General features: G+C 42.2%; 1 long non-coding RNA gene across 1 annotated transcript; it reads left to right on the forward strand.

Annotated features, from left to right (window-relative positions):
• Nucleotides 1–566: 566 nt before the first annotated feature.
• On the forward strand, nt 567–18,700 carry LOC117509278. The gene is made up of 3 exons (XR_004560353.1): nt 567–577; nt 10,363–10,369; nt 18,521–18,700. It is a non-coding gene; the product is annotated as an uncharacterized LOC117509278 (long non-coding RNA).
• Nucleotides 18,701–24,094: the final 5,394 nt, after the last annotated feature.

Consider the following 24,094-nt stretch of genomic DNA (forward strand, 5'->3'; position numbering starts at 1 on the left):
CGGATAGTCACACGATGGTCCCGCATCACCACAGTGTTCACTTTGGAAATGATCTGGTCATTTCAGCATGTTGATGGCCGACCGGAGTGTGGCTTGCTCTCCACCATTGTGTGGACGTTTTTAAACCGGTTGTACCACTCCTTAATCTGTGTGATGCCCATAGGATCATCACCGAAAGCCGTCTGAATAATCCGAATGGTTTCCACCTGGCAGTCGCCCAGTTTCTGGCAAAACTCGGGGTCTTGTTCACGAGTGAGGGACGGATGGAGCGTGAGATTGACAGACGGATCAGTGCAGCATCTGCAGTGATGCGGTCACTGTATCGGACTGTCGTGGTGAAGAGAGAGCTGAGTAGGGGGCAAAGCTCTCGATTTACCGATCGATCTACGTTCCGATCCTCACCTATGGTCATGAGATTTGGCTCATGACTGAAAGAACGAGATCACGAGTACAAGCGGCCGAGATGAGTTTCCTCCGCAGGGTGGCTGGGCACTCACTTAGAGATAGGGTGAGGAACTCGGTCACTCGGGAGGAGCTCGGAGTCGAGCCGCTGTTCCTCCACATCGAAAAGGAGTCAGTTGAGGTGGCTCGGGCATCTTTTCCGGATGCCCCCTGGACGCCTAGCTGGAGAGGTGTTCTGGGCACGTCCCATTGGGAGGAGGCCCCGGGGAAGACCCAGGACACGCTGGAGGGACTACATCTCTCGGCTGGCTTGGGAACGCCTTGGGGTTCCCCCGGAGGAGCTGGGGGAGGTGTGTGTGGATCGGGAGGTCTGGGGGGATTTGCTTGAGCTGCTACCCCCGCGACCCAACTCCGGATAAAGTGGAAGAAAATGGATGGATGGATGGATGGATGGATGTGTATATATATATATATATATATATATATATATATATATATATAAACAAGTGACTTGCTGCCTTAACAGTCAATGCAGGATCCCACATTAATTGGAAAACATTGAGACGTGGATCATTGTTGGATGGTAGTGAGGATTTTTTTTTTTTCCAGAGATTTATGTAAAACCTCTCATCACACAATGCTGTATAATTGTGATTTCTTTCTTACACCTTAGTCACACCAGGAAAAATAATGGTTAAGACTGCAGTGTGACCCAAATCCGTGTAACTGTGTGCAATCACCTTGCTATAACATTACAAACACAAATCTGAGAAATGGGCATGTCAAAGGTGGCAACCAGGCAGGGATGACGAAAACAGGAGAATTACGAGCAGGATTCGAGGGAGCCATGATTGACAAAGGCCCAAAGATGCCACTAATACAATTATAATACTGACAAAATAATATGTCTCAAATGCCCCCCCCCCCCTTTATTTATGTAAAATGGTTCAGTCTTCCCGCTCTATCAGACAGCTGCAGAGCCTAAAACACCTGTCACACATAGGGCAATTGAGGCCGAATGGCGTCAGAATGACACATCCACCCTCAGTCAGTCAGACCTATCCAGTGATTTGGAAATGTCCATGTGTCCATTCCCTGACTTTTCTGAAGAAAACTAGCAATAAAACTGCTTATTTACAGGTATTATACCAAATCTTTCCAATACTTATTTAACTCATCGTCTTGGTTTTTATATGTTTGTTTTTATCATTGTAGAGATTTTCTTTCGGTATGAGTTTAAGGAAGATCATTTTAGGAATTTTTGTTTTGTATTTTTTTGTATTTGAAATGGCAAAAACAAATTAAAATGTGGGAAATACCAAGTGTTCCAATACTTTTGGAGGGTACTAAATCTGTGTGAACATATTCCTGGACTATCAAAATTAAGCATACTCAACCCACAGAGAGGATCCCTTGTGCTGTTTGAGGACCCAGACAATGTCTTAGCAACTTATTTTTAGACTCTCCTTTTGCAGTTCCTGGGTCCCTCCCAAAGGCAACACCAGAGTTCTCCATTCACCAGTGACAACTGCTTGTCAGTCCCCAGTACTCTCTTCACTTCAGCCTCCAGTGCCGTCTTCACTTCAGTCTCCCACGCCATCTTCATGTCAGTTTACAGTGCCTATGCCTCATCAGCTTCCAGCAGCGACACCTTATTAGCCTCCATCACCAATGCCTCATGAGCCTCCAGCGCCAACACCTCATCAGCATTCAGCAGCGCCCATGTCTTCTGTGCTTACTTCTCCCAAGTCTCCAATGGTGCCTTTGGCGGCCCCCACTTCTTCAGTGCTTCCTATTCAACTGTCTCCAGTGGTGCCTTCAGCAGTGCCCACATATCAAGAGTCTTCAGCGCCTTCTTCAGAGTCTTCAGCGGCACCTTCAGAAGCGCCCACATCCACAGCAGTGCCATCAGAGGCTCCCTCATCTCAAGAGTCTTCATCTCCTCTGCCTTGTCCAGAGTTTTCAATGGCACCTTCAGCAGCGCCCACACCTCCAGAGTCTTCAGCGGCACCCATGCCTGCAGAGACTTCAGTTGCACCCATGTCTCCAGATTCTTTAATGGCACCCATGCCTCCAGAGTCTTCAGTGGCGCACACACCTTCTGAGTCTTCAGTGGCACCCATGTCTCCAGAGTGTTCAGCGATGCCCATGTCTGCAGTGCCTGCTTCTACTACAGTCTCCTCTTCTTCCGGAGCCTCCAACTCTTCCAGTGCCTGCAGAGAGTACCTCATGTGTCACTGTATTTTGGACAATCATTTCATCTCTGTTCAGTCTCATGCTTATGTTGCTTTGTTGTTTTCCACATATTTTTTTTTATTTTTCTGGTAAGTGGTTGCTCACGTCATTGTCCTTGTCATCCTCCTCGTGTCATTTTGTGGGGTGATCTGTCCCTTGTTACCACAGTTGTTATTGTTCAATTACTCCATTAGGTTTGTATTTTTTTTTGGGGTCACCCCAATCTTCTTTCTCTTATGTCTGTGTCTGTCTATGTCCACCAGTTCTGTTGTTCTTTTGGTCCTCTCCATTTCCTCTCCTGTTTATTATCTGGTTTCCCAGTTGTTTTCTTCATTGTCAATATCTCACATAGTTGTCTGTTAGTGTATGTCTATTGGTTTCCCCACAGTCAGTCCTCTGATTGCCTGTCCTGTCACCGTCACCATTGCCCCTTTGACCTCCCATCTCCTTACTGTTGGCTGCAATGGCATCCATTTGGTGTTCACCCTGTCCTTTGTCATCTCTGTTGTTAGTCCACTGTTTGTTTGTCTGTCTACTGTTGGGTTCATGAGCATCCTCTTGAGGGTCTAGTTGCCCCCTGTCAGCTACATGGCTGTGGCTGGCCCCTGGATGCAAAATGTTTGTCCTGTCCCCTTTCCCACACTGCTTGTTGTTTTGGTGTGTTGTCCTTTTGTTTTCCTTTGTGTGTGTGTGTGTGTGTGTGTGTGTGTGTGTGTGTGTGTGTGTGTGTGTGTGTGTGTGTGTGTGTGTGTGTGTGTGTGTGTGTGTGTGCCCGCCTTCCGGCCCATTCCACCCTCCCTGCTTGTGTTCTGGTGTTTGTACGATGTTGTCTGCCATTTTTGACACTTTGCTTGTTATTGCTTCTTGTGGTTTTGGATGTTTTGCTAGCTTTCGGTCTGCTCTCTTGCCAATCCCCTGACTCTGTTGCCAGCTTTGGACTGCTCTCCTGTGTGAGTCATTAAATACTGTTGTTGTTGTTTTTTTTTTTAACTTGCTGGTGTTTTCTCTGCATTGTGGTCTCAACCATCATTCCACCTGTGACACTTACACTGTCACTGTCATGGTCAGTTGTAAATTCATGCCCCTGAAACACCGACCCTTTGTTAAATGTTATGGATTCAAGCATGCCAATTTTAAAAATGTTGCATCAAGCTTTTGTGTTTACAGTAATAAAAAGTAATCAAAGTGCAGAATGCTAGAACAAATCATGATCAATCTATTCACTTTTAGCTAACGATTAACTGATGTGATGTTATTGCTGACTCATTGCCTTTATCATACATAACATTCAAAACATATTTAACATTATGGAGGAACTATGCAACATTTTTACCTTAATTTGTCAGTTTGTGAGCTTTTTTAATTGCTAAATGACTTGTTTTGAGGTGAATGGAGCCCCCTCAACACACACACACGCACGCACACACACACACACACCCACACCATGTGTCTTGCTGCAGAAAGACAGCCTTGCAACGTTAGGCCCTTAAAATAAGAGTCATGGGTCTTGTGAGAAACTGTAACTACTTTACAACACTCCAACACATACACACACCCCATCAATGCCCTGGAAAGCCACTGCCATCGGAGGAAGAGAAGAAGAGAAAGAGAGTGTGTGACTGAGCCGGGGGGGTCATCCACGGGTTAATGTCAGTAAATGGGATGGTAAATGGACTGCATTTATATAGCGCTTTTCCATCTGCATCAGACGCTCAAAGCGCTTTACAAATAATGCCTCACATTCACCCCAATGTGAGGGTGCTGCCATACAAGGCACTCACTACACAGCAGGAGCAATAGGGGATTAAAGCCCTTGCCCAAGGGCCCATAGTGATTTTCTAGTCAGGCGGAGATTTGAACCCATGATCTCCTGGACTCAAGCCCAACACCTTAACCAAGAAAGGCAGACTTAGTCAGTCTGCTTTCTTTGAATAGAGAGAGTTGAAAGATAAAGAAGTGTGCAAAATTGCTGCAGACCTGACATTCTTGATGCTGCACTTCTAAGTGTATTGAGATTAATGGCTGTTCTCCATGTATTTCTGTGTATTTTCTCATTTGGTACTGATTCGATGAGCACTTTCATGGGTGTCCTCCTCAGCATGTGACAGCTTGTCTGTCAGCAGCAAGCTGCCTGCAAAAAACAGAGGGCACACAAATGAACAATGAAAAACCTGGAGTACTTTGACACCCCAACAAGATGCCACCACGGGGGGTTGACCATATTGCCTATATTGAGATCGACCTATGTGTGTGACTATGTACCTGAAATTTAAAACTGAACTAGTGTACAGTAGCTTTGGTGAAACCCTAGCAAAAATGGTTAACAATGAAATACTGAAAATAAGCAGGGTCTGGTAGGACAAAAAAAAGGGCACCATTAAAATAGCTTAATATAAAATAAATAGTAAATGTTAAGTGAAAGGCCCACGAATAAAACAATTAAAAAAGTAGATAAACTAATAGCAATGAAATACAACCCCAATTCTAGTTAAGTTGGGACGTTGTGTAAAATGTAAATAGAAACAGAATACGATTTGCAAATCCTCTTCAACCTATATTCAATTGAATACACCACAAAGACAAGCTATTTAATGTTTAAACTGATAAACTTTATTGTTTTTGTGCAAATATTTGCTCATTTTGAAATGGATGCCTGCAACACATTTCAAAAAAGTTGGGACGGGGCAACAAAAGACTGGGAAAGTTGATGAATACTCAAAGAACACCTGTTTGGAAACAGGTGAGTGTCATGATTGGGTATAAAAGGAGCATCCCCAAAAGGCTCAGCCGTTCACAAGCAAAGGGCAAGGATCACCACTTTCTGAACAACTGTGTGAAAAAATAATCCAACACTTTAAGAACAATGTTTTTCAACATTCAATTGCAAGGAATTTGGGGATTCCTTCATCTACAATCCATAATATAATCAGAAGATTAAGAGAATCTGTAGAACTTTCTACACGTAACCGGCAAAGAAGAAAACCAACACTGAATGCCCGTGACCTTCGATCCCTCAGGCAGCACTGCATTAAAAACCAACATCATTGTGTAATGGATCTTACCACATGTGCTCAGGAAAACTTCAGAAAACCATTGTCAGTTAACACAGTTTGTCGCTACATCGACAAATGCAAGTTAAAACTCTACCATGCAAAGCGAAAGCCATACATCAACAGCATCCAGAAACGCTGCCGCCTTCTCTGGGCCCAAGCTCATTTGAAATGGACACATGCAAAGTGAAAAAGTGCGCTGCATTCAAATTGTTTTTGGAAATCATGGACATCGTGTCCTCTGGACAAAAGAGGAAAAAGACCATCCAGATTGTTACCAGCGCAAAGTTCAAAAGCCAGCATCTGTGATGTTATGGGAGTGTGTTAGCGCCCATAGCATGGGCAACTTACACATCTGTGATGGCACCATCAATGCTGAAAGGTACATTCAGGTTTTGGAGCAACACATGCTACCATCCAAACAATGTCTTTTTCAGGGACGTCCCTGCTTATTTCAGCAAGATAATGCCAAGCCACTTTCTGCACGTGTTATAACAGTGTGGCTTCGTAGTAAAAGAGTGTGGGTGCTAGACTGGCCTGCCTGCAGTCCAGACCTGTTGCCCACTGAAAATGTGTGGCACATTTTGAAGCGCAAAATACAACAATGGAGACCCTGGACTGTTGAACAACTGAAGTCATACATCAAGCAAGAAGGGGAAATAAGTCCACCTACAAAGCTTCAACAATTATTGTCCTCAGTTCCCAAATGCTTATTGAGTGTTGTTAGAAGGAAAGGTGATGTAACACAGTGGTAAACATACCACTGTCCCAGCTTTTTTGAAACGTGTTGCAGGCATCCACTTCAAAATAAGCAAATATTTGCACAAAAACAAAGTTTATCAGTTTGAACATTAAATATCTTGTCTTTGTGGTGTATTCAGTTGAATATAGGTTGAAGAGGATTTGCAAATCATTGTATTCTGTTTTTATTTACATTTTACACATCGTCCCAACTTCATTGGAATTGGGGTTGTAAATGAAACATGTTTTTTCTGAGTTTTGAAAAAACAGCATGCTGTGTCAATACTTTTCACCCTTCATCACACTTCCAGTAGTTTCAGTTTTAGCCTTACTAATTTTTACCAAGTTGACACAAACAAACAGTACAGGTGTTAGCGGCACTTGTATTTTGAAGCTTAGCCTCAGAAGTGGTATATAGTTACCAAACAAGCTAAATAGTAATAGTATAACCTTGTTTCAGTGTTTTATTAACACTTTTTGCTTTTTGTTTATTACGGAGCCCGGTTAGGGACATGGTGGTTAAATTTTTTTTGGCCCCAATTATTGCGTTCCCTTGCAAAATTATTGCATTCCCTTGCAATACCTTTTGGATTCCCTCGCAATATTTTTGCATTCCCTCGCAATAACTTTTGAGTCCATATTTCCAGCCTGGTGACACACAGGTTTGTTGGATTGCACATAATGGATAACCAGAACTTGATTAAGTTTTACTTTCACCTAGGGCTCACATACAATAATATACTGGATGTTTTGTCTGTGAGACACAATGTGATTATCTGCATGAACACTCTGGAGCATATTTTAAAGAAAAACGGTCTGTTTCTGCAGAGATATGATGCGCTAGAAGATGCTTTGTGCTTTATTGGGGGGGAACTGAGCTTTAATATGATATTAGGTTATTGCCAGGGAATGCAAAAACTATTGTGAGGGAATGCAATAATCTGCGTAAAAAACAATAACATGCGTTAAAAAGTATGACCTGCTAATTGCTTCAGTAACTGGAGTAATAATAGAGCAGACATCACCAAGCTATGATACCTGCACATAAACTAACATGAAAATTTCACTTGATGAAAATACTGGAGCACAAACTTCTGAAGTAGTCCGATAGTACAACTAGCTCCACAGCAAGCCATGTTATCTCAGATATTTTTAATAAAATGGTCAAAGAAGACAGACACAGTCTGTTCACAGCAGTTAACAGTCACTGCTTGCGGTCTCTGCGAGACACAACTCAACGTCACATCAACTGTCGGAATATAATGCGATGCTGTTGTTGGCTGAACTTTGCTGTGGGGACAGAATATATTGTTTTGATTGGTGAAACTGTTCTTTTGCTTTTGGGAATGCAGTGCACCTGGTCAATAATTTACTTTGGCTTTTTTTTTTACATACTTTGTGTGCCAAATTGAAACATTGTACGCAAATGTCAAAATATGTGGCTGGATAAAAAAAATGCATACAGGTTGGCAAATGTGAATAATACTCTCATTACAGAAGTATAAATTACCTTTGTCAAGGGCAAAGACACCAGCACTTACCATGACAGACTCTGGCTTTTGGACTTGTTGCTGATTTCAGTCTGAATGGTATTTTTTTTTTTTTTTTTGTCTTTAGTCCAGACTGGTATTTGCAAATGTAAATGTGTATTGTAACATTTGATAAATGTATCTCAAAGTTATTCCTTGTCCTGCAAATGTAACTGTGTACTGTAACATTTGATAAATGTATCTCAAAGTTATTCCTTGTCCATGTGGTTATATCAGCTATTAATGAATCACAGTTCTTGATGCAGTGCCATAAGTGATCTATGCTCACGGGTACTCATCTAAGGCTAAGAAAAGGTAAAAAGAAGCCATCACCTATGACTCATAAACAATTAAATTACCAGACCAAGTGAAAAATGTCAGTTATAAAAAGTGAAGATATGTACAAGCTATTTAAAACAAATATACACTCTAGGTAAGGCACAGAGACAATTTGATTGAAGATATTGCACACATTTGTATGAGTACAGCCCATAGGATTTCAGTTATTGCACATGGTGGTCAGAGTTTGCACATGAGTGGTTAATGTTCTCACAGCCCAGGGAAAGAAACTGTTTGTCATACGGGAGGTCTGGGCAGTGATCGACCTGTATCTCCTACCCAATGGGAACAGGTTGAACAGGTGAAGTGCTGGGCAAGATGGGTCTGAGAGGATGGCTCTGGATCGGCTGAGACAGCGGGAGGTAGCTATCTCCTCAAGATGGGGCAGGGGACAGCCAATGATTTTTTTGGTGGTGTTTATCACTCACTGCAGAGCCTTTCTGTCGGCAGCTGTACTTCTGGTGAACCACACAGTGACACAGTATGTCATCACACTTTCCACTGTGGCATAAAAGAAGGCCACCAGCAGCTTCTGCTCCAGTCAACTCTTCCTCAGGAGCCTCAGGAAGTGTAGTTGCTGCTGGGCCTTCTTTATAACAGCCAGTGTTGGTGGACCAGGAGAGCTCTTCTTGGATGTTCACTCCCAGAAGACTAAAAGATGACACTCTCTCCACCTGATCTAAATTGATGTTGAGAGGGGCATAATCCCAACGGTTTCTCTGGAGTGATTATGGGTGGTGTTGGCCTGACACCACCCTAACATGTGCTGGACCTCCTCCTTGTAGGCAGTCTCATCTCCCCTCAAGATGACTCTGATCACCATTCTGTCATCTGCGAACCTGATGATGGTGTTTGTGGATTGACGGGTTACACAGTCATGAGTGTACGGAGTGTACAAGAGTGGACTCAGCACACAGCCCTGTGGTGAGCCAGTGATGAGTGTGAGGGGGAAGGAAAGCTGAAGGCCGAGCTTCACACACTGTTGTCCAAGAGGAAGTCTTTAATCCAGGCACAGCTGGAAGGTGCAGGTCCAGTAATTTGGTTATCAGAATATCTGGAGTGATAGTGTTGAACGCTGAGTAATTGCTAAGGGCCCCTTCACACCTAACATGAAAGGCGCAGAAACTGGAAGAAAAAAATCCATGAACCAAACACGAAATGGGAAACCACAAACCATCGTGCGCATGCACGAACACAGTGCGAGTAGCTGGGACGTGTTGCACCACATCACGACACTGATATGGAGAAAAATAAAATGAAAACCAGCTGTATATTCGTGAATATCACTGGGTTGATATAAATAATACATAAAAGGGGCGCAATACACAACCCCGCACTTAAATAACCCTGATTAAATAAAATATAAATGCCACTCACAGGGTTAGAACCTGCAATTTACAAAAGCTCTGATTACCAGACGGAAACTTTACCACTGTGCTACAATCACTGTCTTATAACAGGAGCATGAAATGGCTAAAATCAACAAGGAGATGAATGCATTTTTAAAACAAGAGGAAAAAGCACCATGATAACTGACCAAGCGACATTTGTTATGACATATTTTGGTAATACATGACTGAACGTGGCATATTTTGTGGTGCTTATTTGGCTTGTCATATAGTCCTGTGGCGCGGCTCACAGGACACGCGTGTCCTGTCAGACAGACGTGGTATTCAGATTGGGACAGCTGAGACAGTCTGTCAATGTGCGCGCTCCAGCCAGTCACAAAAGCGATATATGTTTTTATGTATTTTCACATGAGGACAGCAAGCACACACAGTTGTAAGGTCCTGTCCGTCAACACATGGTACACATTCTGCAGCTGTGATGTCCAGGACCAGAGATCTCAACAGCTGCTGCTGTTGGCAGCTAGCCACGCCCCCTGTCCAATCAGTGCACAGACCAAGGTTTCCTCTGTGATCAGATGAGAGGCGCCTCGTCTGCAGGGGAAAGCGGGGGGGGGGGAGCGGGGGGAGTGGAAGGGCATGCAATACACACACTCTGGCATGACACGTGTACTTGGCAACGCCACAGTCATGGTACACTTAGACAAACTTCACAGCCAGCTCGAAAGTGGTCGCTTGCTCACTGTTTTCGTGCTAACAACGTGAATGGCCACACATTTCCTAAGTGCTCCTCCAGCACTTAGGAAATGAAGTTTGTTTGTGTCACCTGGAATTTGGATGACACCTGCTGCGAGAGGTATCAAATGGCCTCTCACAGGGCACTCTCTGTCTTTCTGCCGATGTGTGCATGAATGGTTGTAGCGACAGGTGTACGAGGTGTTGGAGGCACCTGTGATTTTCATGAATGGCATGCAGTTCCTCCTTCATGCGCTAGGTGGCTTCAATCATGTTATGTGTGAAAGGGGCCCTAAGTAATTGCTCCTGTAGGTGAACTGGTGGGGATCAAATGCAACAACCTTAATGTGTTGCAGGTCCCGCCTCTCGAAGCATTTCATCAACACTGATGTTAAGGCGATGGGCCTGTAGTTGTTGAGATCACTGTTGCCTGATGCCTTGGGGACAGGGAGAAGTTGAAGATTGTACCGAGGATTCCTGAGAGCTGACTGGCATAGGCAGTGAGTACCTTTCCAGCTACACTGTCGGGTCCGCTGGCTTTGCTCTGGTTTACCTGGCATAGTACTCTCCTCATGTCATGTTGCCAAAGAGTCAGTGAAATGCTGCTGTCGGCAGGTGGGGGCATCTGTTGTCTGAAAGAGTGCCTTTAAACTTTTCAGTAATTTTCTCAGGCATTTGATGACATACTGTAAAACCTCTGCAGATCTTTGCTCCTCAATAACAGCTTTTTGTGGATGTTACTTACAGTATGTGCTAAATCATGATTACAAGCACCTGTTGACATCATCTGTTTTGAATATCATCATTATTTATTCCTATAGGTTGGTTACAGTACTTTCACCTCTATTCCACAGAGTGCTGTTCTAATACAATTATCCATGATCAAAAAAATTGCAAAAATGGGATGAAACAGCTTTCTCCAGCTTGCCTCCTAACAGGCGAGGTCATAAAGTGCAGACTTGGCAACTAACTCGCTTATAACTTCCACACCTGGCAACCCAGCCATAAACGAAAGTAAGGAACTGCATCTTCAGCCTGAACCACAAGAAACAATACTTTTGCTTCAAAGTAGCACATTCAAACAGGTTTCAAGCTGTACTCACTAGAATTCCTCATTTAAAGACATTCAAATACGGTTGAAACTGTCAAGATTATGAACACCAGGGATAATTTTGCAAATCAGGATGAAATTTTTGAACAGTTTGAAAATGTGACCCTGATTTTAAAACTGGTGCCAATGAAGGACATACTGTAACTACTGTGTATACCAAGTTTGTTCAAGATTGACAAAGATGGATCAAGAAGAAATGATCATGCTTCAAAATGCACCCTGATTTGCTATTCTGAATTAAACGGGACGGAAAGGTGCTCTGCGGAATAGCTCCATTTGTTCATTTTTTACCGAAATGCTTGCCCTAAATTGCACCTGTCCCTGCCTCTGGCATATGTTGCAGGCCTGAAATACAGGTCTGTGTATTAACATATGAAATTCATGTCTACACAAAACATGAAATATCTTGATTTCATACTGTGAGCAATAAAACACGTCAAAGTAAATGTAAGAATCACTGTTTGTTTTTATTTGCATTTTCCATACTGTCGCAGCTTTGTCTGATTTGGAGTTGAATAAAGAAAACTTATTCACCACCACAGCCCTTCTTTCACTTGTCTTCTAAATAACCTGCCATCTCCAGAAAAAAACAACACAAACCCAAGCAGAGGTGCAGCTGTTCAGCCTGGCTGACTCAAGTTTTATTGCCATGCAGCAACGATCATGATTGGTTCCAGTCACAGAAATGATTGAGGAATCATTGTCCACCTGAGCATTCAGACTCAGAGTTGATGCTGTCACTCACTGCCTGTCGATTACACACGAATGGAGATGGGTGTGAAAATCTGAGTCCCGTGTGACTGTGGTCTAATTCTGCACGTCCTTGCCCAAAGTCAAGCAAGAGGCTGTCCACTGTGATGAAAAGCACCACAACTATGGATACCTTTAGAAGTCTTAAAAATACACTCAACAAAAATATAAACGCAACACTTTTGGTTTTGCTCCCATTTTGTATGAGATGAACTCAAAGATCTAAAACTTTTTCCACATACACAATATCACCATTTCCCTCAAATATTGTTCACAAACCAGTCTAAATCTGTGATAGTGAGCACTTCTCCTTTGCTGAGATAATCCATCCCACCTCACAGGTGTGCCATATCAAGATGCTGATTAGACACCATGATTAGTGCACAGGTGTGCCTTAGACTGCCCACAATAAAAGGCCACTCTGAAAGGTGCAGTTTTATCACACAGCACAATGCCACAGATGTCACAAGATTTGAGGGAGCGTGCAATTGGCATGCTGACAGCAGGAATGTCAACCAGAGCTGTTGCTCGTGTATTGAATGTTCATTTCTCTACCATAAGCTGTCTCCAAAGGCGTTTCAGAGAATTTGGCAGTACATCCAACCAGCCTCATAACCGCAGTCCACGTGTAACCACACCAGCCCAGGACCTCCATATCCAGCATTTTCACCTCCAAGATCGTCTGAGACCAGCCACTCGGACAGCTGCTGAAACAATCGGTTTGCATAACCAAAGAATTTCTGCACAAACTGTCAGAAACCGTCTCAGGGAAGCTCATCTGCATGCTCATCGTCCTCATCGAGGTCTCAACCTGACTCCAGTTCGTCGTCGTAACCGACTTGAGTGGGCAAATGCTCACATCTGCTGGCGTTTGGCACGTTGGAGAGGTGTTCTCTTCACGGATGAATCCCGGTTCACACTGTCCAGGGCAGATGGCAGACAGCGTGTGTGGCGTCATGTGGGTGAGCAGTTTTCTGATGTCAATGTTGTGGATCGAGTGGCCCATGGTGGCGGTGGGGTTATGGTATGGGCAGGCGTCTGTTATGGACGAAAAACACAGGTGCATTTCATTGATGGCATTTTGAATGCACAGAGATACCGTGACGAGATCCTGAGGCCCATTGTTGTGCCATACATCCAAGAACATCACCTCATGTTGCAGCAGGATAATGCACAGCCCCATGTTGCAAGGATCTGTACACAATTCTTGGAAGCTGAAAATGTCCCAGTTCTTGCATGGCCGACATACTCACCGGACATGTCACCCATTGAGCATGTTTGGGATGCTCTGGACCGGCGTATACGACAGCGTGTACCAGTTCCTGCCAATATCCAGCAACTTCGCACAGCCATTGAAGAGGAGTGGACCAACATTCCACAGGCCACAATTGACAACTTGATCAACTCTATGCGAAGGAGATGTGTTACACTGCATGAGGCAAATGGTGGTCACACCAGATACTGACTGGTATTCCCCCCCAATAAAACAAAACTGCACCTTTCAGAGTGGCCTTTTATTGTGGGCAGTCTAAGGCACACCTGTGCACTAATCATGGTGTCTAATCAGCATCTTGATATGGCACACCTGTGAGGTGGGATGGATTATCCCCAGCAAAGGAGAAGTGCTCACTATCACAGATTTAGACTGGTTTGTGAACAATATTTGAGGGAAATGGTGATATTGTGTATGTGGAAAAAGTTTTAGATCTTTGAGTTCATCTCATACAAAATGGGAGCAAAACCAAAAGTGTTGTGTTTATATTTTTGTTGAGTGTAGTTTTAGTAAAAAGTCACTGAGGTCAGAGGAGCACACTGAGTGCTTTTCAGAATGTATTGCGATAGACTGGCGCTGCCAGCAGACAATGACACAGAGAATAATAAACAATGAGAATGAACACTATCACATCCTGATGATATTTCCCATCATGTATATTTTGCAGCCATATGTTCATTGTGAGTCATTTCCTATTACAACAGTTTGAATGAACAGGAGTGAGGGATTTCTGCCTCTATTCATTTGTGTGGATTCTATGTTGCCAGTCTTCAGAGATGCTGGGCTTGAGCTCAGAGGAAATGAGGCACACCCACAGGGCCCACATTACTATTAAAGCCAGTGTTAGAAAGAGCGCGTGTTTTTTTATGTTTGTTTCTCTGAGGGCGAACAGCATCATTGCAGAACTACACAGGTCAGCAGGGGCTAAGCCAGCTTTGCATTGAGCAAAGCACTTCGGGGAAGGTGGGGAACAGGGATATATCGACACACAATTCACTCCTCAAAATGAGGCATTCCATGTGGAGAATACAGAAATGCCACTGCAGCACACAAGAGGAGCTGCTGTCCCCCACCTCCCACTATTCATACGCTTGTCATTATATACAAGGAGGGATTGTCCCGGATAACTGAATTCATACCAATAGATTTTGGATAGAATGCCTGTCAGAGACAAACTTAATTAATTTACTATCCCAATGGGACGCTGAAAAGAGTGGAAAGAGAATGTGAATCAGGCCTTGCATTTCTTACACTTGCTATGCAGTTCGAGCAGGAAAGTGACTCAAGGGCCTTTCACAGTGAACACATTCAGGGCATTAAATATGTCGCACATCACTCTCAAACCCATTGTTTTCAATGAGAAATGTCATGTGTGTGACGCATTAAAAACCAAGCTGGAATGATGCTCCACCAGATGTGCGCATTGTCGCTTGTTGTCAGCAAGGGCACAATTTAGAAATAGAAATTGGTGGGACAAAGTGCGAGGCCCGCAGGGCCGAAGCCCATAGGCCGGGGGTCTGGGGGCCGCTTTAGGCCCCCAGAAGCCCTAGATCGGTTTCTAGATAAGCTCAGATGCATTCTGAGCATCCATAACAGTAATTTTAATGTTTTGAGAAGACCATAAAGTGGACACCATTTGACTTATGCAATTTGAAACTGTGGATATAAGTACTTTATTGTGAGAAAAGCCAACATTGATTTGATTAACATCCTGGTGTAAATAAGGTATCATCACATGTGTAGAACTCAAAAAGAATGATAGGTTGAGTTTTCATTAAAAAAAACAACTGCAATGTGGTAAAATGTATTCATAAATATGAAAAAACAGGCTCTTAATAATTAATAATTAACTATCGCATTCTGTATTTTTTTTCTCAAGATTTGTTTTTGCATAAGTTTAAAAAAAAACAACAGATCATAAGTTTAGGATAAATTACTTATCATGAATTTAATTTTCGAAGTGGCACTAATGACAACACTCATACTGAACATAATTTCGCTTGCATAGACTGATTTTGGAGATCAAGCAATAATTGCAGATGGACTTTCTGAGGTCCCAGATAGCTTTTCTGATTTCCTTTTCTAACTTTCAGAATTTAGTAAATTAGCATATGGTCTATTAATACTTATGTGTAGACACTAGTCCCTAGAGGCAAATATTTTTGGTTGCAAATCTGGGCAAATGCAGTCCCAGAAAATTCTGAATGTGACAAACAAGAAACAGGTGTTGTAAACAAGTCAATGCTGCTAAAAATACAAACATGCAGAAACAAAGATACTATTCTGACATGGTTTTGCACATAAGACTGACATGGTTTGCACATAAGACTGACATGGTTAGCACATAAGACTGGCATAGCATGTTTCAAGTACACACATATATGTCAGAAGGTGGGGGGGCATACCATATTCTGTCCCTCCTGGTTGAAAAGGTGGGTGGGACATGTCCCCCCTATCCCCCACCAAATTGCGCCTATGGTTTTCAGGCCGCCTCAGTCAAAGTTCACCCCAGTCCAACTTTGTGCTGTGATGTAGCTTTGTGCATCTAATAGAAATGCAGCATCAGGCCAAAACACGGAAGGCAACAGAGTGCATACACAGCAGTTTTCTGAAGAAGCTTTTTTTTACCTCAAGATTAATTTGATTACTGTACATTTTGAACTTAAAACACATTTCTTACATTAGAAAATGTGAAATGAAAATAGCTTTAACTTTTAAAAAAAGATGTTATAGAAATCTTTGTTTATCAATAAAATTAAAGGCCCTGTCACACCTTGACGATTTTGCCTACGTATGCCGGCCGTATTAAAATGCTGGCACACGCTTTTGTATGTCTAATAAATTAATGCAGCTGTCACACCTTGACGATTATCCAGCATCTGCTGACAGCCCAGTTTCAACCCAGAGGTTCTGGTCGGTACTGCACAGTGTGGTGTGCATCAGAAACAGAATAATTTAACATTATTTTATTATAATTTTTTTATGATTATTTTTTTTTATTTTGTTGGACCATTTTCATTATGTACAGAATGCTGATGAGTACACTGGCTGTGGGAAATGCTGCCGTAAATGAATGGAGTGCTGGCTCTTTAAATGTTGAAAGTGCCGAGTGGCTGCTTCCTGATCAGTGGACCTGGTCCACTGATCAGGAAGCAGCCACTCCGTTGATCCGCTGATCAGGTCATCACAGACCTGTGATGATTTAAACTTTTAAAGCACCAGTCGACTGCAATCAGGTATTACCTGAATGAAGTGCTGTGTGTTCTGTCGGAGTGGTGATCACCGACAGCCACGGCACTTTAACCCCTTCTACAACCCCTGGCAAAAATTATGGAATCACCGGCCTCAGAGGATGTTCATTCAGTTGTTTAATTTTGTAGAAAAAAAGCAGATCACAGACATGACACAAAACTAAAGTCATTTCAAATGACAACTTTCTGGCTTTAAGAAACACTATAAGAAATCAAGAAAAAAAGATTGTGGCAGTCAGTAACGGTTACTTTTTTAGACCAAGCAGAGGAAAAAATTATGGAATCACCCTGTAAATTTTCATCTCCCAAATTAACACCTGCATCAAATCAGATCTGCTCATTGACATTGACCCTATGCCATGACATTGACCCTATGTGTCTTTTTGCAAGGAATGTTTTTGCAGTTTTTGCTCTATGGCAAGATGCATTATCAAATGATTTCATCATCCCCAAACATCCTTTCAATTGTCCAAAATATCAACATAAACTTGTGCATTTATTGATGATGTAATGACAGCCATCTCCCCAGTGCCTTTACCTGACATGCAGCCCCATCAATGACTGTGGAAATTTACATGTTCTCTTCAGGCAGTCATCTTTATAAATCTCATTGGAAAGGCACCAAACAAAAGTTCCAGCATCATCACCTTGCCCAATGCAGATTCGAGATTCATCACTGAATATGACTTTCATCCAATCATCCACAGTCCACAATTGCTTTTCCTTAGCCCATTGTAACCTTGTTTTTTTCTGTTTAGGTGTTAATGATGCCTTTTGTTTAGCTTTTCTGTATGTAAATCCCATTTCCTTTAGGTGGTTTCTTACAGTTCGGTCACAGACGTTGACTCCAGTTTCCTCCCATTCGTTCCTCATTTGTGTTGTTGTACATTTTTCGATTTTTGAGACATATTGCTTTAAGTTTTCTGTCTTGACGCTTTGATGTCTTCCTTGGTCTACCAGTATGTTTGCCTTTAACAACCTTCCCATGTTGTTTGTATTTGGTCCAGAGTTTAGACACAGCTGACTGTGAACAACCAACATCTTTTGCAACATTGCGTGATGATTTACTCTCTTTTAAGAGTTTGATAATCCTCTCCTTTGTTTCAATTGACATCTCTCGTGTTGGAGCCATGGTTCATGTCAGTCCACTTGGTGCAACAGCTCTCCAAGACGTGTTCACTCCTTTTTAGATGCAGATTAACGAGCAGATCTGATATGATGCAGGTGTTAGTTTTGGGGATGAAAATTTACAGGGTGATTCCATAATTTTTTCCTCAGAATTGAGTGATTCCATATTTTTTTCCTCTGCTTGGTCTAAAAAGTAACCATTACTGACTGCCACAATCTTTTTTTCTTGATTTCTTATAGTGTTTCTTAAAGCCAGAAAGTTGCCATTTGAAATGACTTTAGTTTTGTGTCATGTCTGTGATCTGCTTTTTTTCTACAAAATTAAACAACTGTAAGCCTGTATATCCCATCGCTGGGAAATTTCACTTTTTATTTGTGAGATACTGACAAGCCAAAATGACGCGGGTGCTAGTGGGCTAAATGTTTAAACAACACATTAATGAGGCGTAATCACCCTGATCGATCGAACAGGTCATCTGATGATCACACAGACAGCGACAGTGCTTTAAAAGTTTAAATCATTACAGCACTTCTGTGTGATCAGAGTGTGACACCAGCATGAGAAACACACCTGAAGCAAAAAAAAAAAAAAAACACAGAGGGACATGCTTTAAAACACTACGTTTCCAGCCACAAATTAAAGGATTCTCCGACATCATTTTCAAAAATCAGGAGCTTTATGTGGATTCATGTCCATCTGTGATGGTGAACTGGACTGAAATGAACAAGTCAGGCTTTATATTTTTTCCGTGTGTCAATGAAATAGTCGTTCTGCATACAGACCGCGGCTTTCAGCCAATCAGTGGCCAGCATTAACGGACGGATTTAGACTTATGAGTAAATTACAAGAAACATCTGCCAACAATCACATAACTTACCTACAACTTATGTCCAGCATGTGCGGGACATGTGAGTCACATGTTGGCATGCGTTGAAAATTTTCAGCATGCCTAAAATGTTTTGAGGACCTCAGCTTATTAGGACGTACTTCAGCGAGCTTCAGCGTGTTTCAACATGCTTCAACTTGCTCTTAACCTATAAAAAACTTACCTTTAACTTGTTGAACTTATGCCAGTGTTTTTTAATACAGTTGGCATATGCTGGCTAAATCGTCATGGTGTGACAGGGCCTTAAGCCATAACCTATCTGTTGTTGTTTCAATGAGATAATTCTTGATTAACATTATAAAGAAACTTTGACATTTATTTTTTGACAAAAAAATTGCATGAAAAGTAATGTGTACATTTTAATTATGTTTGACTCATTCATTCACTCACTCATATGTGCATTTCAACCAGAAAAAATACACTGTAAATAAATATAAATATTTTGGAGATGATGTAACAATGATTACGTTTACATGCCGTTAATATTCGGGTTAAGGTCAATATTCCGGTTTCTGAATCATTAGGAATAACCCATTTACATGCTTAAGCAGACAGAGTTACTCCTGTATACATGGTCACTGGTATCATTTGGAATATCCCCATCTAAACAGCGATGCACGTCTTCCACCGGTGCTTGATTTGGTCTGGCGTTTGTGCAAATCCTGCTTCATGTAAAACCCCTCACTACACACTTTTCTCAAACAGGCATTAACATTTTTCTCACTTTTCTCTCCTGCGGGCTGCCTCCGCATCAAAGCAGCGAGCGTATTCTCTGGACCTGTTGCCAGATTTGGCACAGGTCCACACAGCGGGGGGGGGGGGGGGGGGGGGGCAGTGTGTGTGGCCCGCTGCACATTTACTGAGCCCGCAGACACGGTAAGCGCATCGGAGGCAGTGAGGGCAATCGCGGTGATATGCAGACCGGTGCCAGCGACCGGGCCGCCTGATAAGGACACAGAACACAATGCGCTGTTTATCTCTGCTTCTGTGGTGTCCGGAGGGTTGTGCGCGCCACATACAAGTAGTTGCCGTACTCACAAGACCAAGATTCCTTGCGGATAGGACATGCGCAGAACACAAAATAATGTTCCTTTCTATGGGGATATCCCGATGCGTGTTTATATGACCTGATATTCGGGTTAGAAAAGGAGTAACCCAGGAGTCTTTGGGTTTTTAAAAACCAGAATATGAGCATATTCTGGTTTTTGCGGGTGTTTACATGGCCGTGCGCAACCGGGTTATTGCTAATATTCCGGTTATGAAAGGGTTATGAAAGGGTTATTGGCTGCATGTAAACGTAGTCAATGATTGCAGTGTGTCTATTCATTAGGATTTCAAAAATGTAACATAAACCTCATGATGAAAAAATATTTTTAGTGATTTCAACATTAAATTACATCTTTGCTGACTACGTGATTCCATTTAATGTTGAATTCAGGACAGCGTATTTACTAATATATAAATTTGACTATTCTAGTGATTGTGAATGCTTTGAAATTGTGTACAGTAGGGGTGGGGCTTCTTCTACCTGTGCAAGTGTCTTTTTAACTGAACTTTGACTCATGAATATGTTTAATGAATCTAATGTTAAAATAATGAATATAATGAGTATATTCTTAAAATATAAAAGGAAACAGTTTGGTCAAATAATAAAATAGTTGCTGTTTAAAGAGCCTTTGCTTTATTTAAAAGTATAGCAGCAGGTGCAGTTGTGCAGTAAGAGATGACAGGTGAAGTGGTCTCTCGGGAATTTTAACCAAATGAAGGTCTCCTGCGTGAGATTGATAGATGGATCGGTGCAGCATCTGCAGTGATGCGGTCGCTGTATCGGACCGTCGTGTTGAAGAGAGAGCTGAGTAGGGGGGCAAAGCTCTTGATTTACCGATCGATCTACGTTCCGATCCTCACCTATGGTCATGAGATTTGGCTCATGACCGAAAGAACGAGATCGCGGGTACAAGCGGCCGAGATGAGTTTCCTCTGCAGGGTGGCTGGGCGCTCCCTTAGAGATAGGGTGAGGAGCTCGGTCACTCGGGAGGAGCTCGGAGTCGAGCCGCTGCTCCTCCATGTCGAAAGGAGTTAGTTGAGGTGGCTCGGGCATCTTTTCCGGATGCCCCCTGGACGCCTCGCTGGAGAGGTGTTCCGGGCACGTCCCATTGGGAGGAGGCCCCGGGGAAGACCCAGGACACGCTGGAAGAATTACATCTCTCGGCTGGCTTGGGAACGCCTTGGGGTTCCCCCAGAGGAGCTGGGGGAGGTGTGTATGGTTCGGGAGGTCTGGGCGGCTTTGCTTGAGCTGCTGCCCCTGCGACCCGACTCCGGATAAAGCGGAAGAAAATGGATGGATGGATGGATGGATGAAGGTCTCCTCTGCAGCTTCGACCGCTTGGTGGAGTTTTTGGGGACACTTTCCTCACATTTTGAAGAACAGAGATATTGATATTATCTATGTTCATTATTTCCCTCTCAAGAAACTGACATTGCCATCCCATTGGTGCAACTCCACCTCAGGAGGTGTCGTCGGGTGTGGAAGACTGCTCGTTCCCCCCTTCTCAGAAACCGGACTCGGACCCAACCCCATGCCGACCAGCACTGGACCCCGGCCCCTGACTATCAGCCCAGACAGCTGGTTTGGCTTTAACCCAGGGACATCAGAATATTGTATTATGTATTTTTTCTTTCACAAAGGGAATTATACACTGTTAAGCCATGAATTACACTTACTTTTACTTAATTACTTATTTTGGAAAATTGTGTTAAATTAGATAGTTTACTGTGACTGTAGATCTTATATCCCTAACCCTCATCCTAACCCTAATTTGTAAAGTTAACATTGGGGTATATGTCTGTTAAAATGCATGGAAATGCACCAAATTGCACCATTTTTCTAGAAAATGGTGCAATTTGGTCCTCCAGACCCCCCAACTCAATATTGCTCCCCCAACTTTACAAAGGGTTTTGACTCCCAGGTGTGTTGTAAGATATACATGATTTAGACCTGGTTTGACTATGCACTAGAAATTTGGTGTTTCTGTTAATAAAAAAGAACCTAACAGTGGAGGGGGGGTGCAATATGGCTAGTACCTAAGGCCCAGAATTTGATGCTACACCCATGGTGGCATCTTATTACATGTAAATTGCCACAAAAACACTTGAAGCATGTCATGCATTTTAATGTGAATTGTTGTATATAACATTGTTTATGGTACATTTTTACATATGTTTTTGAAATTTACAATTTCTATTTGCATTCTAGGTTATAAAAATGGTTTCTTAAACATATTTCTGGTTTTCACTGTAAAAAAAAAACTTTTTTCTGATTTGAATTTTAGGATTTGGGGTGAATTTAGGGTCACTGTTTTTAATGCAGTATGTCAGAATGAAAGAAAAACTGTAAAGTCACACAGGTGAGGTTGTGCTGAAAAAAAAAATTACACCAAAAAAGGCTAGGTAAATAGTTTTTAAGGTAAATTATGAAGGTAAAACCAAAAGTAGTCAAAAACACCAAGTTATACCCAAGAGTCCAGAGGGTTAAATAAACTAGCTTGAAAGGGAAAGTATGGTAAAATAAAGAACAAACCCTTGAACCCCATATGGTTACCGTATTTTTTCTAAGTATAAGTCACATTGGTAAAAAATATGCCTCTTTAAAGGAAAAAAAAAACAAAACATATGAGTCACACACACAGTATAAGTCACTTTTATCACTTCATGCAAGAAGGAAATGGATTAAATCACCGTATTCATTTATAATGCACACAGTGTAGAGGAGCACAGCTAATGTGCTAATTGATGTCACTATAAGGGCACAAAATGTGAGGAAACTGCTTCTTTCAGCCACCGAACAGATATATATATATGTGAGGTGAACATACAGCGTCATTTAAACTAAACTCCTTTTTTAGTACATTTATAAAATATTTCACCACTATTTTTTTTCCTTCTTCATAAAACAGCTGTCCTTGTACTTCCAAATAAGGTCAAATAAGGTTTATTCCAAATAAAGAAAAAAAGTCTATCTTCATTCAAAGTGTGGTCTTCAAGTAAAAAAACACATTATGGCATTTCTTGAGAACAAAACATTTTTTTCTATCTTACAGAAGCACAATGCATTCACTAGATAAAGAGAGTTAGGCACCTTATCTTGTAATTAGGAGAAAATGATCTTGGAATTAAGAGAAAAGATCTTGTAATTATGAGATCAGGATCTTGCAATTATGAGAAAAGATCTGCATTTCTCCACTGAGCAGCTCTCAGTGCCCAGGTCTTCCCTGATTCATATGGGAGTGCTGCTATTGTCTTTTACTTCATCAATGAAGTAACCAGAAATAACTCTGGGGTTGCTATTTGTGGAGTAAGTATGCAGCCACATGACAATATTCGAAAATCCATCAACGGCACCGTTAATACATAGTCCATGTGGTTTCAGTTTGTCGAATGAATTGGGATGCCATAAGAGGTTGGGGTCTGGGTTTATATACAGACATCATCTTAAATTGTTCCATTGCCTCAGCTGTACTCCTTGATGCGCTAGGATTTTTAGCAGGTGGTACACAGTTCTCTGAGACATTACAAAACCAGCTTGGATGCATTTCAATTGCATGAAATTGTATCCATGAAGCATCCTGTATTGGTTCAACTACTCCTGCAGAAAGAGAGCGACATCCAGCACGTCAGACTGGGCTTTCCACCTGAACAATCCTAACAACTTGAGATTCCTGCGCATTGTTGACATACTAATATTAATACCATCCTAATTTTTAAGAAACATCAGTAAGAAGACAGTAATAGCAGATTAACTGCAATAGCGCCACCACTGCCTACTGATTTGCAAGGATTTACATGTGACAAGAGCTTTTTATTTTTCTTCATTGTATCTCGCAATTATGGGATCCTGATTTTGTAATTACAAGATATTTTTCTCATAATTACAAGATCGTTCCTCGTTTTAATCAAGTGAATGCAATGTGCTTCCATACTTTCCATCTCTGGTGGTTCTGAGATACACCCCTGCAGATGCAAGGCATCTTGGGACAGATTTATGCCACACTATAACTTTGGGTGAGAAGAGAGGGAAATAAGCTTGCAATCTGGCAGGGGGAGCAGTTGCTCTGTCACTTCCCACTCTCCGGAAGACAAGGACTGGCGGGCCTGCAGGTGGCTTCTCCCTCTGGATGGGCTCCTTTCATGGATTTTCTCAGCTACAGACCCACCAGAACCATGTTTTGTGATCAGAAGACAGACTGTTTTGTTTGAGTCTCTTTTCAGAGCTCAGTCAGCTGTTTGGGACTTTTCTTCTTTCTTGTTAAGGCCCAGT

The sequence above is a fragment of the Thalassophryne amazonica genome, chromosome 4 (genome assembly GCF_902500255.1).
Source record: "Thalassophryne amazonica chromosome 4, fThaAma1.1, whole genome shotgun sequence".
NCBI classification, from domain to species: domain Eukaryota; kingdom Metazoa; phylum Chordata; class Actinopteri; order Batrachoidiformes; family Batrachoididae; genus Thalassophryne; species Thalassophryne amazonica.